The sequence below is a fragment of the Camelus ferus genome, chromosome 14, assembly GCF_009834535.1.
Source record: "Camelus ferus isolate YT-003-E chromosome 14, BCGSAC_Cfer_1.0, whole genome shotgun sequence".
In the NCBI taxonomy this organism is placed as follows: domain Eukaryota; kingdom Metazoa; phylum Chordata; class Mammalia; order Artiodactyla; family Camelidae; genus Camelus; species Camelus ferus.
This window is the reverse complement of record NC_045709.1, coordinates 48,832,300-48,852,900: the sequence shown is the minus strand read 5'-3', so window position 1 is coordinate 48,852,900 and position 20,601 is coordinate 48,832,300. Positions and strand designations below refer to the sequence as shown.

The window sequence follows — 20,601 nt, the reverse complement described above, 5'->3', positions numbered from 1 at the left end:
GTTTATGTTTTGGAGATGGCTTCTCTTTTCAAACCTCATGAACCAACCTCTGCTAGCTTCAAACCTTTCTTCTGTGGCTTTCTCATCTCTTCTAGCCTTTATAGAATTAAAGAAAGTTAAGGTCTTGCTCTGGTTTGGGCTTTGGCTTAAGGAAATGTTTTGGCTGGTCTGATTTTCTATCCAGACTGCTGAAACTTTCTCCATATCGACAGTAAGGCTGTTTCACTTTTTTGGGGGGTTGGTGGGGTAATTAGGTTTACTTTATTTATTTGTTTGTTTATTTTAACGGAGGTACTGGGGATTGAACCCAGGACCTCATGCATGCTAAGCATGCACTTTACCACTGAGCTACACTCTCCCCCTCACTTTCTTATGATTCATGTATTCACTGGAGGAGCACTTTAAATTTCCTTCAGAACTTTTCATTTGCATTCTCAGCTTGGCACCAAGAGGCCATGCTATCAGCCTGTCTTGGCTTTTAATACGCCTTCCTCACTAAACTTAAATATTTTCTAGCTTTTAATTTTAAGGGAGCGATGTGCTAGTTTTTCTTTCACTTGAACACTTAGAAGCCATTGTAGGGTTATCAATTGGCCTAATTTCAATATTGTCCATCTCAGAGGAGGAGAGATGGGGAAGCCGCTGGGTGGTGGAGCAGTCAGAACACACGCATTTATAGACTAAGTTTGCTGTTTTATATGGGCGCAGTTCATGCTGTCCTGAAATCACCATGGATCATCATAACAAATATAGTATCTTTCTCATTATGGAAAATGAAAGTTTGAAATATTGGGAGAATTAGCAAAATGTGATGCAGAAACTGAGTAACTGTTGTTTAAAACAATGGTGCTGATATTCTCGCTCTTTGCAGGGTTGCCACAAACCTTCAGTTTGTAAAAACCGCGATATCTGCAAAGTGAAAGAAAGTGCAGTAAAACAAGGTCTGCCTGTATTTAAAATAGATTGACATTTTCCTTATTTCTTCTATTAGTTTCGTGGTTAGAAAGCATTTTTTCCTTCAGAAATAAGATATTCTTTTTAATTGTCTTATATTTTAAAATAGTTTTATTTTTATGTGGATTTCCGCAAGCAGTTTAAAATGTGTTGGGTGTATGGTATGAGGAATCTAAATAATTGTTTCCATATACAGAGTTAATTTTCTCAGTGACATAATTTGAATATTTCATTCCTTTTCCATTGTTTTGTGATGCTTGCTTTATCACATATTAAATTTTTACACATACAAAGCGTCTATGTTGATTCATGCATTTCTTCTTTAAATGGCAATTTTATTTTTATTGGCTCTTTTAAGTTATATCTGAAAAAATTTAAATGTAAAAAAGTCAAAGAATAATATAACAGTCATTCATATTCCTACTACCTAGGGTTAATATTCATTAACATTTTTCATATTTGTGTTGATACAGTATATTAGTGATTTTGGCCATATAATATTTTATCATAACTGGTAGGGCAGCTGCCACATCAACTCTTTTCCCCAAAGTTTCTTATCTATTTTTACGTATTTCTTCTTTAAATGAACTTTAAAATCGTTTAATTAGTTCTCTTAAAAATTCATTAACAGCTTCTTTTAGAACTTTGCTGATTCATAAAATAACTTACAAAGAATTGATATTCTCAACCAAAAGAAGCATATTCATTCTCTTATTTTCTTAGATCATCTTTATATGTCTCAATAGACTCATGCTTTTTATCTACATGAATCTCACGTATTTTGAATTGGATTATTGCTTATAATTAACGATATTTAAAGTTTTGGTATCTTTTTTTTCCCCCATTACATCTTCCAGTTGTTTATTGCTGGTGTACCTTTGCGTATTTATTCTGACATTGGATTTGAGGAGCTTAGTTTGGAAGAGTTAGATACCATACGCAAAGAATACAGTGGAGCTGGAGAACAGGACTTACACCCATGTCTTTCTCCTTAAGGTGCAGTACTGTTTCCATTCTATCACATTCTGACTTTTGGCAAAGACCTAAAAATTACTGCTAAGAACTAGAATACAAAGCACTGTGCTGTAATGGAGAAAAGTACTGTGAGACTTGATCTTTGCCTTCAAGACACATTTTTTTTTTTTAAAAACAAAAACCAAGTGGAAGACACATGCAATGAATTAAAAAACAATGAAAGAGATCAGCAAGATTGTTTCGCAATAGTGACAGCTCAGCGGACCTCTGTGAATTGAATGCCTGAATGCAAGCTGAGCTCTCACGAGATTTCCTATTTTTGTTGTTGCCCCCTCAGCCCCTTTTTTTGGCTGCTGCACTTTTTACTGCTTATGCTTATTTTTGTTCTGGCTTCTAGATGCCTGTGGCTGTGTGTTCACTAATGTTAATTCAACAGTCTACATCCTCCAGCTGGATGCCCTGCTTTTTGAGAAATGGTGGTTTTATTGCAACAAGTCCTAATGAAACTTGGTCCAATTACATAAGCTTATTTAATATTATATGAATAACGTTGCCACCACCACTGATGTATGTTGTCATTCACTCCCAATTCGACTGACGATAAATAGCCATTCTCCCAGACAGCTAAGCTGCTGCAGATGGCTACCTCTGCTCCTCGGCCGGCTGCTGTTCCCTCAGAAAACTGACTTGGCTCCGAAGCCACAGAAACGACAGTGTAACCAGGATGTTGGTGAAGAGCCAGCCTGGAGCAGGGCAGAAAGGGACTCATTTATTACAGGATACAATTTCTTTCCATCCATAGGTACAGGAAGGAGATGCAGGAAAACATCAGGAGCACAGTTCATCCGCCAGCTGTATGTTTTTAAAACAAATACCCTAGAATGTCTATAGCCAAGAGTGGTGCTTCTGGAGACAGTCAATCATCTTGGTAGAATTTACATGACTTTCTAAGTTTTCTTGAGAGATCTTTTTCAGCACATGCCTCCATTATATAGTTCACTTCTTTTTCAATGGCGTTTCATCTTGTTCCTTTTAGTTTGGCTCTGATTTCTAGAAATAGCCAAAATTCATTGGGAATTAAATCTACTGGAAAAAAAAAATTGGTCAGCAAAATAGACGCCTGGATTTTTGATGGTGATTAAGATGTGACCCTGATGGGATAAAATTGATTTTTATTTGGGTTTGGAAATGGCCTTAAAGACCAGGAAGCTAAACATAATGGCAGCCTCATTGATTTATAGAGGTTTATAGGTTTATAATTCCTGACGTTGCTTTTTATTAAGGTCAAAACTCTTTTGTAAGAGTACATTTCTAGGTTGCCTAGTTCAATGCCAGTCGTATTATCTGTGTACCTCTTTCGTGTCTTGTCAGGAAATCGTGGGATTAACCAGAGCCTCACTGTGCCCCTCTGCTGCCAAATTCAGATTGCTTCTCATTTAGTTTTTTTCCTGTCCAAGGGCCTGATAAAACCTATTTATGACATGGTGTCACCCAGTCCCTGATGAAAGAGACAATTTCTGAGTATGAGAATGATTGATTGATTGATTGATTGGTTGGTTGGTTGATGGGCCTCTTGTCCATTTTAGTGGATTTTCTTCTGGAAAATTGCAGCCATTTTATTTCTTGCTTTGTCATAGTTTGATGAAATCCAAATTTGCATTTATTCTCTTAGGTGATATTCTTTTAGCCTTATTTGTAAAGAACTTAGAAAGATCTTTTAAAGTGACTTCGAGAAAATGTTATAGGACTTACTCTGCTTAACTTAAAAAAAATAAGCCATCTAGATGCTTAGATTATGAAATCCAGTTATCCAGTGATAATCATAGCACAAGAAAGAGAAATCTCTGTTTTGTTTGTTTGTATGTTTGTTGCAGGAGAGGTAATTAGGCTTCTTTCTTTCTTTTTAGAGGAGGTACTGGGGATTGAACCCAGGACCTCTTGCATGCTAAGCATGCTCTCTACTGCTTGGGCTATCCCCTCCCTCAAAGAAGAATCTTAATAAGAGGAAGAAGAGGTGGACCAAAGAAGAAGAAAGGAAATGAGTTATGGAAGTGCCAGGAGGATAATAGATGCTATTATAGGGGAGCTAAATTTGCCACCCTTAAATGTCCCTTTGGAATGTGGATCTTTGTGAGCTGCAAACAACCAAGGGCCAAAAGACTCAGGAAGAAACTTTGACTTTCCCAATAACTGCCTAAGATAATTTAGGTGGAGGGTGTGTTCCCAGAAAAGAGCTATCACCAGAGATATCTGCAAAGAATATGGTCTGCATGTAGTGGGGGAAACTCTAGCAGGGCCTCAAGATCAGAGTCCACTCTGTGTCCCACCATCTCTGCAGGACCGAGCAAACATTTGTTTACCGAACATTTGCTTTTCCATTGTCTTCCTCTCCTCTGAAGTCTCACATCCTTACTCCCAACATCCTCTTTCGTCTTTTGCTGAAGGTGGTATTTAAGGCCAAGTCTTTGGGCATTTGGGTGAGTGACTCAGTTCTCATGGGTCACTCCTTTGTGAACATGTTATCAAACTGTTGTTTGATGATCTACCTGTTAATCTGTCTCATGTCAGTTTAACTCTTAGACCAGCCAGAAGAACCTAGAAAGGGGTGTACACTATTCACATATGAAATATGTACCATCTGCCATGCACTGTATTGGGTCCATTCCTTGTATTATCTCATTTAATTCTTATAACTACTGAATTTGGTAGTTCTTTTCCACTCTGTTTTATGCAGGAGGAAACAAAAGTTTCATGTACAAGATCTCATGGTTATAAGTAGTAGACTTTGAATTTAAGGCCATGTCTTCCTAACTCAAAGCTTATTTTCCTTCTCCTATGGCTCACTTGGTTTGTACATTGGTTAGGGCTTTAAAAGGGGTGTCAACCATTATGGAAAAGGAAAGAAAAGAGGCGCTCATTTTTTTTCATTTTTTTTTACATTTTTTTATTGAGTAATAGTCATTTTACAATGTTGTGTCAAATTCCAGTGTAGAGCACAATTTTCCAGTTATACATGAACATACATACATTCATTGTCACATTTTTTTCCACTGTGAGCTACCACAAGATCTTGTATATTTCCCTGTGCTATACAGTATAATCTTGTTTATCTATTCTGCATTTTAAAATCCCAGTCTGTCCCTTCCCACCCCCAGTCCCCTTGGCAACCACAAGTTTGTATTCTATGTCTATGAGTCTGTTTCTGTTTTGTATTTACTTTTTTTTTTTTTTTTTTTTAAGATTCCACATATGAGTGATCTCATATGGTATTTTTCTTTCTCTTTCTGGCTTACTTCACTTAGAATGACATTCTCTAGGAACATCCATGTTGCCACAAATGGTGTTATGTTGTCGGTTTTTGTGGCTGAATAGTATTTCATCGTATAAATATACCACCTCTTCTTTATCCAGTCATCTGTTGATGGACATTTAGGCTGTTTCCATGTCTTGGCTATTGTAAATAGTGCTGCTATGAACATTGGGGTGTAGGTGTCATTTTGAAGTAGGGTTCCTTCTGGATATTTGCCAAGGAGCAGGATTCCTGGGTCATAAGGTAAGTCTATTCCTAGTCTTTTGAGGAATCTGCATCCTGTTTTCCACAGTGGCTTTCCTTGCTTCCCTCTCCCACTCTTAATGATTTAGATGTCTTCTTTTACAGTTTTATGTTTATCCTATTTGTAATTCATGGTAGTTATCACCTTTCCAGTTATGAGTTTCTCATTTTTGTAGCATCTTGCTTCTTTTCTGTTTAGAGTAGACCTGTCAATATTTCTTTTAGCGTGGGTTTAGTGTTGCTAAACTCTTTTAGTTTTTGCTTGCCTGTGAAGTTCTTTATCTCTCCTTCTAGTCTAAAGGATAGCCTTGCTGGATAGAGTAGCCTAGGCTGCATTTCTTTTTCATTCAGGACTTCGAATATATCTTGCCACTCCCTTCTGGCCTGTAGTGTTTGTGTAGAGAAATCACCTGAAAGCCTTATGGGGCTCCCCTTGCAACTCACTGTTTGTTTTTCTCTTGCTGCCTTTAGGATCATTTCTTTATCCCTGACTCTGGCCATCTTGATTATGATATGTCTTGGTGTGTATCTGTTTGGGTTCTTCCTGTTTGGGACCCTCTGAGCCTCCTGGACTTGGATATCTGATTCCTTTAGGTTTGGGAAGTTTTCAGTCATGATTTCTTCAAATATCTTTTCAATCCTCTTTGTTCTTTCTTCCCCTTCTGGAACCCCTATTATGTGTAGGTTGGCATGTAGAGAGGGCACGCTTTATATTATCCCATAGGTCCCTTATATTGTTTTCATTGTTTTTTATTTGTTTTTCTCTCAGCTGTTCTGATTGGGTGTTTTCTGTTGTCCTGTCTTCTAGATCACTTATTCGTTCCTCTGCATTATCTAGTCTGCTTTGCACAGCCTTTACGTCAGCTCTCATCTCAGCAAATGAGTTTACTAATTCTACTTGGTTCTTCTTTATAGCTTCTATTTCATTTTTGACATTTTTTTTTAATCTCTAAACACTATTTCTTTCAGTTCCTTCAGTACTTTGATCAGTCCTTTTTTGAAATCTTGATCTAGTAGTAGGCCATCAATGTCTATTTCCTTGATTGTGCTTTCAGGGGATTTCTGATCTTTTAATTGGGAGTGGTTCCTCTGCTTCTTCATATTGCTCATATGTCTCTGGCACTGTGGCTGGTGGGTGGGCAGGTCACTCTCCCTCCTGATGCTGCAGTCAGATGCTGCACTCGAAGGGAGGAAGGTGGGCAGATTGTGCCCCTCCCCCAGCACTGCGGTCAGGGGCTATGTTCCTTCCAGGAAGGCAGGTGGCACAAATTCTCTGAGGTACCAGGGCAGAAAGATCCTATCTGCCTCGGGCTGTAAACAAGTCTCAGTCCTGCCTAGGAGGTTGCAGAGCCCCCGGGAGCGGATTCATGGCTCAGCCCCGCCCCACCCAGTTGCTGCGCACAGGAGGAGATGGCGGCTGTGGCTGCGCTCTGCCTCTTTTCTTGCAAGAAGTGTCAGTAATGGCACCGGGAGTTTGAGGAGACAGAGGCTACGGCGCCCCTCCCCCCAGGGCACACCAGCTGCATTGCCTTATTTTGCAATTTATGGGGGACCAAGGTGGTTCTGCTCTGTATCCCCTCCCAGCCATGGCGTACAGCACCCTGCAGTCCCCTGGGGCTGCCTCAGTGCAGCCGCCCCCATCCTCCGCCCGCTCAGGTGGCCTGTCCCAGCCCCAGCTGCTGGGTCGCATCTCAGGCTGGGTGTCGCAGGGACCCTTTGTGCCCGTTTAACTTAGTTGTGTCGGTCAAGGGGTGCTCAGGGCAGATCTGAGCCTCAGAGGCTCCTCCCATCCCGTTGACCTCTCCATTGAAGAGAGGAGACCCAGAGAATGAGCACTAGTCCTCCTTTGCTGCTCCCTCCCTGCGGCACTGGTCCTGCACTGTTTTGTTTTTTCTTTTCTTTTTTCCTTTTCTCCTACCAGATTTTCGGTGTATTTGTCTTTCAAAGAGGGCGATGTTCTGTCGAAGTTTGGCAGGTGCTCTGGTTGGCTGAGTGAGTCCGTAGATGAGCGTTTTGGTGTATTTGTGGGAGAGGGTGAGCTACAACAAGTGTCTTTTTACTTCACCATCTTAATTCTGTCCTGGCACTCATTTTGTTTTTTACTTCAACTTATACAACTATTTTAGAACTTGGCTCAAAATATAGAAGTCATATGAAACATAAAAATGCAATCATATCTAGGTTTGGGTTCCTGAAAAGCAAATTAATGAAAAAAGACAGAATTGGCTTACTATATACAATAGCACACGAAGTAAGTTTCTTTATTAAAGAATAAATGCATTTCATAGTCATCATTTTGTGTAACCTAAAATATGTGAGGGAGGTTATCTTTACACAACATTACACACTTTGATGTTCCCGTTCGCTGTGCCATTTTGACTTTCTGATGCAACATTTACTGTCGAGTCTGTCTCCCTCTGAGGGCTTTCTTTCAGATCAAAAAAAGATGGAGTAGCATGGATTATTTTGGTATGTGCGTTGCTCCTTCTCTGAGGCAGAAATGTTAGCTTTTTTGCAGTAAGGTCACTGGGAGACTAGCTCTGCACATAGAATTTCAAATATAGCCTTTGTACTCCATTTCTCTTGGTTAATTTACATATTGTTGCTGTATCACCTGTTAGCTCTGCAGAGAACATATATTCAAGTACAGGAGGAAGTTTGCATTGCCCAGTGACGGGGTTGAGATAGCTAGAGTGGATGGAAAACCAGATTGAAGTTAGAAGTGTTTCTTCTAAGACTCTTGTCCCCTCTCTCTTTCACCTAATCAGGTTTTGAAAATGTCAAGAGCAGATCATTGTTTTGCACCATCTCTCCTGATAATATTAATTCATCTCCTTCCTTTCCACGTTTTTAAAGCTTGTTTTGTAATATGTTGCCCAACTTGACTGTTAAATTGCTTGTTTGATCATCCATCTCCCCCAATAAACTGTAAACTCTGTCTTGTTCAAAACTGTACACTCAGCACATAGCTGAGCACTTGACGCTCATGAGCTATTTGTAGAATGAATGTTAATTGAGTGATTGACTTTGTTTTTTTTTTTTTTTACAGGATCACTAATACTTTCCCCTCAATATTCAACCAGATCATTATGAACACCTGATAGTTTTTCCTTGAAATACAACCATCTGAACATGTAAATAAAATTCACAAAGAATATACAAAAAAGACTAAGATAAGCCAGGAAATTGGACAGGAAAGGAGCTCCCACATATGCAAATAGAATTATCAGCACCTTATTTTATTCCCTAGTTGCAGAGAGATTGACTCTTCTCCAGCTCAAACTTCCTTCTGCAGCTGCTCGCCCATGGGGACTCTTTAAGCATCCAAAGTTGTGCAGCCGCTAAGCTTGCTGAGAGATTGTTGCCTATAGGGAAACTGAGGGGCAGTGCTGGCTTTGACTGCCAGTGCCACTAGAATTTATTTAGATTTTAGCATTATAATCTGGATGCTGCTCACATCTTCAGAAAGACACAAGTTTAAGAGAAGGGGATGACCAATATAGAGGATAAACGTACTACCTTTTTTTTTTAATTAGAAAAGATGGGTCATACTGAAGGTAATGTAGATTCCCAGATGTTCATCTTAATCAGTTTTTATTTAGTTTTCCCCTCACATAGTTTTTCCTTTATTTCAAGTCTTTTTTTTTTTTTTTTTTGGTAGAAAAGGAAAGGATACAGAAATCACAGAAAAATTATTTGTTATATTTTCAAATTGTTACTCTGATGTAATATGAATTACCCATCTACTTATAGTAAAATACTGATATAGATTAGTTAGTTAAATTTAAGTCTAGTTTATTCCTCAATATCAGCATTGTAATATAAGCCCATTTAATTCAATTCAACAAATATTTATTGGGTTTCTTAATGGGTAATGAAATGTGCTCCATATAGATACAATAAATATTTAAATGAAACTGAAAATGAGACCAACTGTTCAATCCATACCTAGAAAAAATGAACATAACAAAAATGTAGACTTTAAAAAGAAATCTAAGTAGAAGACTGAGAGCATTTTATGAGAATCTTCTGTATTTTAATTTAAAAATTCTCTTATTTAGTGCTTGTAATTGCTATTTTTCTTCCAAAGTCTGTGGGCTGAGTCCGTGGGCTGCCAACCCTATGGGCCTGAGATGCTTGGGAAGTAGCTGGAATGTTGAAATTTCAAATAGAGTTTGGACGTCCCATTTCCTTAGGCAAACAATTGGTCTTGATTGGCCAACTCCACTGATGATCTTTTGCTTATAGAAAAATTTGGAAAAGAAATCCACCGGTTTTTTTTAATCAACTTACAAAACAAAAACAATATTGCCTGCTGTATTATAACAGTAGCCTACTAAAGATTTCTTGGGAGGGTTTAGTGATCAGAAAGAAAAGTGATGGGAAATACTTGCCTTTCTTCCCTCGAAAGACAAAAGCAAAACAAAGGATTACCAAACATTCACTATTGTGAGAAAGTGGAGGGAAACTACAAATAGTAAAACACCTTGTTAATATCATGTGGCATTTATAATTTCCAGTTATTTGATATATTTGAGGGATTAAAAAGATCCAAAGACTGAAAGATTGGTAAGTAGTAACTTTGTGCAGCTGCACAGTGCTATCATAAAGTTTTGGGGGACACACAATTAGATACTCCCAGTATGAAGTCAGACTCAAGCAACTGGCTTGTGCTTTAAGACTGTCTTATTCTGCTACTTTTGTCTGTCATTGCTGGGTTCACCGAGGTCTAGTCAAACAGAAATATGAGCTTGTAGCCCTGTGAGTACATGGCCAGTCCAGGTTAGGGAGAGCACCTAGGAACACAGTAAGCAAAAAACGAATGTGTTCACAAAATGGTGCCTGTGTGGCTGAACTGAGAATGAGTTTGGTTAGAAGAGAAATGGCTGTGGTAAAAAGATGAAAGAACAAAGCATGCTAATCATGAAAAAATTAAACAGGGTGGAGGGAGCTGCTACTTACATACTGTGATTTGAAGTCCACTGATTTTGTGTTAGGAACCATTAGTTGGCACTTTTTTTAAGCTGCTGTACTGGAACAGCCTGAGGCATTGGAACACAGGACTGCTAAGTTTTGATGGTGTGATGGAGACATGAATTAGGGGGTGCCATTAGAGAAGGCAGGCCTGAGTGAAGCAGTTCTGTGCTGAAGACAGTTTGCAGCATGTAGGCATAAGGGACTTCAGATGGACTTCCAAAAGAGCAGGGGGTGCTGTAGGGGATTCTGGGGCCATGGGGGGTGTTGCCTTATTTAAAAAGTTTTAACTCAGACAAGAAATTTGAATTCTGCATTTTAGACTCTGCAAATGTTTTAGAACTAATCTTGTTTTCAATACGTATTTGATATGCTCCTTTGACTAAACAAGCAACATTTTAGTTTGGCTCTTACTTTCCTTTAAAAAGCTGGTTGCCACTTGAAACAGCATGGATGGACCTTGAGGGCATTATGCTCAGTGAAACAAGTCAGACAGAGAAAGACAAATACTGTCTGCATGATCTCTCTTATATGTGAAGTGTGGAATCTAAGCATGTATTTGTATATTTTACTATAGAACATATAGAAAATATATGTTGTATATAAATATATTATATTTATACATTCCACATATAAAGAGCTATATATATATTAACACATACATTAAACTTTTTTCTTTTATGTATAAAACCAAGCTCACAGACACAGACAACAGTTTTGGTGTTTACCAGAGGTGGGTGGGGGTGTGGGAGAAATGGATGAATTGCTTTTGTTTTTAGTTTAAATAAATTATATTTATTTAAAAAATAAAACATAAAATAAAAAATTGTCATGGCTTCGTATTTTATCATAGACTAAAACTGATTTATTCTTTTTAAATAGCCCCTTGAAAATATATCACATAAAACCAAAATAAAACCAGATAGTTTCAGCAAATGTATATTGACACTTAGAAAATTTGTTTTGGTACCCAGTTCAAATTCTTTTTTAATCACATCTTTCTGCCGCACTTTCAGACCTGCCAGTTTTAGAGCTGTAAGCAGCACTAGCCCCGAGAGGCTCTTGTCTGCCAGACCTTTTCCTAATCATCTTGTCTTGTGCAGGAGACTTCTGCAACATGTAAACACATGGTGAAGTGCAAATAAATTTCTCTGTCTTCTGTCTCTGTCTTTTTGAGTCTTTCTTTCTCTCTCACCTTAGCTCCTAAACATTAGATCCAATGCTGGGGATAAGTAGTTACACAAGAAGTATTCATTGTCTTACCTTTTCTAATAGGTTATTTTTAATCTAGAAGTAGATGGTGTATTTTCTTTCCAATAATCCAGTCCTTTCCCTGGAAACTCATTCTCTTCTTCACATGCTAAACAAACATTGATTGGACAGCTACAATGCAATAAGCACTGGTCTAGGTGTAGGGGTCCAGGCATAAACCATCCTCTCTGTGCTCATGGAACTCATAGTCAATGGAAAATATGGAAAAGAAATTGGAAATCCTTAGTGTGGTAATTGCTATGTAGATGCCTGGACAGAATCCTTTATGAACACAGGGAAGAGCCGTGTAACTTAGCTGAAGGAGGGAAGGGATTATAAAAGAAAGAGTTTGTGATTAAGTGGGGTTCTTAAAGGCTGAGGGAGATTTAGTTTAGGTCGGGAAAACTCAACTTGGTATTTTAGGTCAATATAAAGAGCATCAGCAAAGAAATTGAGGCAAGTGACATCAAGGGGAGGTCATTTTTATGGCTGAAGAATTGACACAGCATGGGGGTTGGAAAAGAGGAGACAGAAAGAAGCCATCATCTTGGCTTTGCATGCCAAGAGTGTAGACTTTAATCCAAAAGCAAAGGGGACTTTAACCCAAACTAGTGGGCATTGAAGAATTTTAAGCGGATGAGTGAGGCGAGAGATATTTGCATTTTCAAAAGTCACTCAGGTAAGGTTCAGGAGTGTGTGTTGGTTGGGGTGAGAGGAAGCTCTTCCTTTGAGAAGACCAGTCAGGAGATATGTAGTAACCCAGCTGTGATAGGAAGAGTTTTTGAGCCCAGATGATAACAGTTGCAGAGAAAGGGATAGGTGTAAGAGTTCCACAGGAGAAAGAATCTTTAGTGCCTGGAGGCTGTTGATGATTGTGAAGAGAATTTGACAGTAGAGTCAAGCATCATTTCCAGGTTTCTGGCTTGTGGTGCCCTTTATGAAGATTAGCATATAGAAGAAGAGAATTTGGAGGGTGAAATTATGAGTATGTTGAATTTGAAGGTCCATGGAACATAGCTGGAGATGTCCAGGAGGCAGAAGAGTGGAGCTCAGAAGAGTCATGTGACCTGGAGAGAGATGGGGTCAGTCATTCGTAACAACACAGATATGGACTTCAGGTTACTTATTATGTAATAATTCACTAGGGATGGAGCCTTGGGAGTGAGTGTGAATATTTTAGCCCCTTAGAAAGACAAATAAACAAACTTCTGATATTTAAGTTAATTCTCTTCTTGTTCACTATGCTAAGTGCCTTTCTCTGCAAAGATGTGACCAGCTGATCTGTACTTTCCTGGTAAAAACAAAACACGTATTTCTGAATTAGCTTATTGGTTTCTCTTCACCCTTAACCAACATCAACTTTTAAAATTTACTTATTTTTAATGATTATTGTTGCCCCTTTTATTTTCATCACCTTTTGTGTATTTTTTTCTACCTCTATTTAAAATGTGAGCATTGTGATTTACTAAAGAACCAGGTTAATGACTGACGTAATTGAAGACATCGTTCCCAGCAAAAAATATTTAAGTGCCTACATTTTCCAGACACTGTCCAAGATCCAGGAAGTCAATGGTGGATGCCTTAGTCTTCAGACAGAGATTGTGTTGGGAAAGCTTTGGCCTTCAGTGCTGGTCAGCAGGAGACAATGGGAGCATATGGCTGGAAATCTGCATTCAGCTAGAGGGAGAGAAAGTGGATGCATGATATTACAAATTTTCACTGTTGTATTTTGTTAGTTGTAACTTTCTTGCTCTGCCATCTGCACATTCTTCAACAACTTTGGGCAGTACTTGTGTAATCCTCTTTCTATACTGGTGCCTTTCCCATCTGTCTCTTACTGTTACTTGCTTATTTTCCCTAGAGCCCCTCATCCTGTCTCCAGTGATCCATTTTCCTAATTCTGTGTAGAGTGCAATGTTCTTTTGACTCATGCTGTATGAAACCACACCATTTGACTTCTCCAGGCAGCTTCTACCCAAGGACCTCATGTGGTTTGCTATTTCCTTGTATTCAGCTCTGCAAATTGAAGACATGGATACAAAGAGGGCATGAATTTCCCCTTCAAGACCACTTTCACAAGAGTGACATATGTATGCTTGCTTTCTTAGATGAAAATGATCCCAGTGTGAGCCCCCATTAGTAAGACAAGGGCTTTGATTAATTTCCCTAGTTGTAATGGTACGTATGCACAGTCCTCTATAAACTTACCTTCTTTTCTCTTGGGACCAAAGGTGGTCATCTCAGGGCTGGGCAGCTGAGTGTAGGGAGTGTCAGGCAGCATCAGACTCTGTGCTGGATGGTGGTACATGCTCAGCCCCACTCCTCTGCTCTCTGGCCATCCAGAGTGTGTTGGGTGGCTATCCTCCATCCTTGGCTATTTTACCACTCCCTAGAGTAGAGATCTTCCTACTGTTGTCATTTTATTCTGTTAAGAATCCAAGTCAATCCAGCATAACTGTAGAGTATCTATTATGTATAAGACACTGTGCCAAGCGTCAAAGATAATATCCAAAAAGAGTTGCTGGCTCTGTTTTAGAGAGGCTTATAATTTCTTGAGGGATACAGATATTTGCATCAATGATGAAGGAAGGGGTTGCCATGTTAAGTCTTTTCTTTCTTTGCCTTTTTATTGGATTCTTACTGAGGACCTATTCAGTTATTACATGGTGGAGACAACTAGTTCATTTCACGCTTTTGTTGGGTGGTGGCCACAGGGAATCCCTGGCCACATTTTCTAATATAGCAGGCTCCCACTCAGACCAACTGTCTGTCCTCCTTCCCTGCTAAACTTTTCTTTTTAGTATTTATCATCATCTAATACAGTATATATTTTGCTTATTTTTCTTATCTGTTATCTGTCTTTTATGCCATGAAGGCAGAAATTTTCATGAGCCTTTTTTCATTGCTGTATCCCCAGTGCCTTGGTAAATATTTGTTGAATGATTGAATGAATAATTAAATGCATGTGCTTATTCTTTCAACAAATACGGAGCGTGCACCTTGCACTAGGGATGAAATAATAAATAAAACTTCCATGATCCTGCCCTCATGTAGTTTACATTTGATGAGAGAGATTGACAACTAATTAAATAGTCACAAAAATAGGCAATTGCAAACCTAATTCTTATGTCCTGTCCTCGTAAGTGATCAACAACTATTAACAACTCTTCTTACACTGTAAATTCTCAATTGTCTACATCTCTTTATCTGTGAAGTAGAGAGACTTATCATAACTATATTGGTAAAGACAGTAAAATTGAACATTTTCTGGTAAGCAGGCATGTTTAAGAGCTAATATAAGACTATACTGCCCTCTTCCAGCCTGTCCAGTATTTGGAAAATTAATTTGACAAAGGAAGTTAATATCTTATAAAGACATAAAGACATTTTCTTACCTATTTGGAATATTTATCCAGTGGGATGTTGCTCAGATTAAAGTGCTTAGGATGTGTGTGACTGGAGGTATATTCTGGATTAATTTGTTCTCAGAAGAGTCTCTTGTTTCAACAAATGAAGTTTAGGAACTTTTAGTGTAATAGCCAGGATATCAGACTTGTCAATATTAATCATGACATATTCTAAGCCCATTGAGTTTTATTGACTTTTAAAGTAAAATACATCCCAATCTGAACTTTCGGTTTCGAGACATACATGTTTTGTTCCAGAAGTGCTTTTGAAGTTTCACCTTATTATTTTAAAGGCCAATATAATTTCTTTGGCTTGGGACTGAATTTTTAGAGGCAGATATAGTAACATTAGTTTTTGTGGGATCATTTAAAAAGGGTGTTAATTGGTATGCGCTCAAGTTCTCCTCATAGTCACTTGCCAAGGAATAGAAACAATATTTGTTTGAAAGTTTCATCCATGATTAACCTCAATACCATGATGCTGCTCCTTTTTGTTCAGTGCCTATAATGAGCAATCTTCTGCGTAATAGTTGGTAAATAAAGTTGTTGTATATATTGACAGTAATAACTGAACTATCACTGCCCACAGGCCCCTCCCTCCCCAAATTTTAGGATGGCAGAATTAACATGGCACGTGTCTTTTTTAAAAAATCTAAATACATACCAGCTGCAGTCTTTTAAAGTCTCATATCATTTTGTTAGCACAATGCCTGCCTATGAGAGCAAAAACATGGGAACTGCATCCGAATGCAGTTGACAAGATTTTTTATTTTCATGATTACTTCTCTGCCTTTTTTTATTTTGCCTGCAGGCAAAGGTTGGCATACATGTCAAGAGAATGTTCTCCAGCTGGGGCCTGCAGTACAGAGAATTGTATATACCAGAGGGCTCATGGGACTCCAGGCAGATTATTATGGTAATATTGGAGGCTGCTGTCCTCTCCCTCCCACAGCTGGGCCGCCTCTCTCATTGTAAGTATTGAAGCAATATGTTTTGCAAATTATACGTTGGGAACAACAGGGACCCAGTAAAGTGAGGAAAAAGAGAAACATTGCAAAATGTTGCCTTTAATATTATATTTTTCTTGTTCATCAAGCAAAATAAATTAAAGCTTTAATTTTTTTTAATTAAATGAGGCTCATATATTGAAAAAAGAGCTATAAGAGTAAAAACTTAATATTGATTTTATTGAGTAAGAGTTTTAAGAAAAGATCGTTGCAGAGAAATTAGACAGTAGCCTGATTCAAGAGAATCATGGTAAGATTACATAATAGCCTTATTATGGATTTCAAAAATCCTTTTGAGTCCAATGAAGCTGGGTTAGCAAAAACTGCACAAAAAATATCATTTTAATTAGTGCTAATGTGATCTCGTCATGGTCCAGCTGTTTCACGCAGGATGAAAACGCGTGTTACTTTATTAGTAACGCAACTTAGAAAAAAAATGTCACTTCTGATTTCAAGCATTTGAAGTACATTTTAATACAATAGCAGAGCAACATGATTGATTTGGCGAAATGAGGCATTAGTGAAATTCAGGCAAAAAGGCTTAAAAGCCTTCTTAATTGAGGAAGAAATGTTTTCCTTCTGTCTGGCCTTCCTTTCTGGAAACATTAATAACAAAACGAGAGTCCTATTTCTATTGCGGATTTTGAAGACACATCATGTAAGAGAGAGTTAAAATGTCAATAATTCACAAATTAGCACTTTCCCCTTATGGAGCACAAAGTTTTCCCCTCGGTTTAAAGTAGTAGACTAATTTTAACAAATGCTCTGCTGTTTCAATTTTCAGTAATGAATTTAAATTTATTCATCAGCAAACATTTCCATGTCTCTCTCGATAGTCTACAATTCATCCTCTTGGATTCAGCTTTCAGTATTCCAGCAAGTCTTACCCCAACTTCCTCATCCAGACATGAAACCCTACAACCTTAGAAAGAAAACTACCTCCTGATTTAAAAATTTAGGAGTATGACTCAAATCTCTCCCTTAAATTCTCATTCGGTTTAGCAAGATGGAGCCTTCTCGAACAAGACAATAATATTAAGGACAGTATTTTTATCTGTAATATGCCTTCTAATTCTTTGCCACAAACCTATAAAACAGCTCACCATGTGCAATCCTGTGCCAGACTAATATATTTAATCCGCCCTATTTATTTGATCTCATGCCAATATATTTTAGGCTGCTATTGATAGGGGTGTTCACATATAATTTACTCCCCTCAGCTAGAAATTCATTTAGGAGGAATTTAGTAAATCAAGGCTGGTAGGAAGTGATGATCAACATAAATGCCAGCCTGGATGATCTTTACTGAATTATAGCTATCATTTGGAAGTGGTCGTAGAGGGGGAGGAACGCCAGCAATTCTCTATTGTTTCTCATCCCTGTTTCTCATTTTTCCAATCACTGTCTCAGTGTTTAGTCAAAAAGGAACACAAATGCTCAACGTGATTGATGCTACCAGGGAACTTATTTGTTTCAAGCCTCCTCTGCTGGATGGAGGACAGCACTGTCCTTAGAATTCTTCTTGTCGTATGGACTCGAGCAAGGTGATTCCTTTGAAAGTCTGAGATGCTGAATCAAAAGCAACTTTTGGTTTTATAAAACAGGCTCTTTTCTTAACGATGTTTTTTTCCCTGTGCTTTCTTGTGGAGGGGAGCCTTTGTGGGCAAAACAATTTTTTAGCAAAATCCGTTTAAGGGTTAACCAAGCAATCCTTTTGAATGGGAGCCCAACATAGACGCGCACGCGCACACACACACAATATTTTTCTACCTATAATATCATGCTGTTGTGAAGGGTGGGAATGGGGTTCTCTTGTGATTTTACTGGGGAGAGAATGTGGGCACCATGAAACCCCAAGAAAGGAATAGAGGTTTGCGTCCCCATTTCCCTGATCACTATAATGCTCATGCTCTTCACTCATGGAGAGTGGGTGAAACGGTATTTCACATGAGATGTAGTCTCCTTATTTTTACTTTGAAGTTTTACTTCTATGGAAGCATGCTTTTGGCGTGATATTTTTCATGTCTGCTCGCCAGCACCACTAGCCTGTACCTGCTGGGAGCCAAGCTGAAGACATAAAACTGAGCAATGGATGCAGGGTATTTTTCTCTCTTTCACCCACAACCTAGAGATATGCAGGGAGAAGATTGGGGTCCAGCCTCAGGTTTGGATTTCTGTCTTACGAAAGACAGGATTCCTGTTATGCTAAGTCAATATACAGAGCTTTGACAGGGATAGAGGGGGTCACGGTGGCTCTTGGTCCTAGCAATGGAGTGGGTGGCTTTTAGGAACAGTGTGGGACTTTTGAGGATACTCATGGTGGTCAGTGTGTTCAATTATCATCAATCAATTTTTTTTTTTTACTTATTGACCAAGAAACTATTTTTATTAAATTGGTAGATATATATAATATTACTATTCAAATTTTTATTCACAAATTAAGTTTTTTAAAAATAAAAATAGCATATATCTGTGTAGATTGAAACAAAAAAATCTTTTTATACTGTTTATCAAAATAATCCTCCAGATTGTGCCCAGAACAATATAAAAAATAACATAAGCATTTAAAACCCATCAATCAAATTTATTGAATGTCTACAATGCACAAAGTTGTAGGCTAGGCATTGCGGGGGATTCAGAAGAAAGTGGAGATATAGTTTCTGCTTTTAAGGAGCTTTTGATTCTGTTAGAGAGACAGATAAGGATAAAGTGTAGGCTCAAACTGGCCAGGTTCTGAATGAGTGGCACAGACCTCAAAGGCTCCAGGACACCAGAGTGGCCATCGTGAGTTAAATCTGTGGTCAGCACGGATGGATTTCGGATGGCAGGGCTGGAAAGAAATGCCAACTCCTGGGAGAGAGTAAAGGGAGCAAATCAAGGGACTGAAGTGAGGATGTGATGGAAGCATTTCAGTGAAGAGTTTCCCAGCTTCAAATGAAGACTGTCTATCCACTCTGTATTTTAGGGGACAACATGATGGTACATTTCACTGGGGGCATTCTTCCAGAACATCGTATATGTAGGACTATTGAAATAGGTTGAAGACTGACTTTCCAGGTCCAGGAAATTAACAACTGACCTGTATCGACTTCATTTAAGTTTCAGGTTATTTCTGAGTTTTGAGACAGTTCCTATCTGTAACCAAATTCTTCTGGAAGTATTGCTCATGCACCTGGCTCCATGCTGGCAGATTCAGTTGGTAGAACTTGACGCTCTTCTCCATCATTTATTGAATATAGAGGCCTTTGATAAAAGTAAAATATTTTCTTAATGAACACTTGTGAGTGCTATGTAGACATGGCCTTTCACAGTCCAAGGAGAACTGGAGAATGCTAAAGCAGTCCAGAAAAGCATAAAAGGAAATGCCAACAATATTCTGTCAATACTCACAAGTGAAGAATCATACTTAAATATTTTTAAAGTCTTGCCAAAGTTCAGGACTGAGAATCAGGTGATTGGTTCCTTGGCGTTGCTTTTATAACTTCATCGGTATCTTTCATGAGTAAAATCTTTTCTTCTGTTCAAGCTTCCTTCAGAGTTAACTTTTCTCTGATGGCCCCTTTTTCCAAAACACACCCAAGGAAATAAGTGGTATGATAATAATCTGGGTAGCTTCTCTTTAATACTCTTCTGCACACTGAGAGAATCCCAATTACACTGCCCTCGTTTCACATGGACTATTTCAACATTAAGTCTGAGACATCCTCTGTCAGCGTAGGTTTGCATTTTTATGGGCCCCATGGCCTACCTTCTCCATTGTCATCTAGATTTTAAGGTCTAGTCTTAACATGAGCCTTAGGACGCTTAGGCAGCATCAGTTAATTTGAGCCTAGTTTGCACTGAGTAAGTAATTACTGTATGAAGACTTCAAGGGTATATACAGTTGACCCCCAAACTACACAGGTTTCAACCATGCAAGTCCACTTATATGAGATTTTTTTTCTAAAGGAAGTACATAGTAGACCCTTAATGATGTTTTCTGAATGTTAGGCTGTGTCATCTTTGTTTTTCGACCTTCAGGCATAAGTACCTTTGATCGTTTTCCTTTCTTTCTCTCTGTCTGTTTATATGACTGAACTGGTATAAGTCATTTTATTAAATAGAGATTGTCTTTTAGAACTTAGATGATTTGGTCCTATTCTTAGGAAATGCTGGTGTTTTGGAGATGCGAGAGTTGGTTGGGGGAGAAAAAAGGAGGCAGAGAAACTTCCTTCAGCCATAATTGCATTAGTTAAGCACGGACTGGACTATCCCATCTAACTGGTCTACCTCACTTTCTGTTTCACCCTCGCTCTCGCCTTGATATTCCCTTTCTGTTTCAAGACAGCCAGATGCTGGGGTTCTCTGTCTTTCGTCTTCTACTCTTGAGATGTTTGCCCAGGAATTCAGCTCACCCTGATTCAGGCCTCCCACTCCCCACCCCCGCACTCCAGCCCAGGCACACCGATTTTTATTGGAAGGCGGTGGCGGTCATTCTTTA

General features: G+C 38.6%; 1 long non-coding RNA gene across 1 annotated transcript; it reads right to left on the bottom strand.

Moving 5' to 3' along the window:
- Positions 1 to 1,700: 1,700 nt before the first annotated feature.
- LOC116668502 lies at positions 1,701 to 19,705 on the bottom strand. The gene is made up of 3 exons (XR_004325603.1): positions 19,694 to 19,705; positions 19,105 to 19,110; positions 1,701 to 1,804 (listed from the first exon to the last, which is right to left on the bottom strand). It is a non-coding gene; the product is annotated as an uncharacterized LOC116668502 (long non-coding RNA).
- Between the last annotated feature and the right edge of the window lie 896 nt (positions 19,706 to 20,601).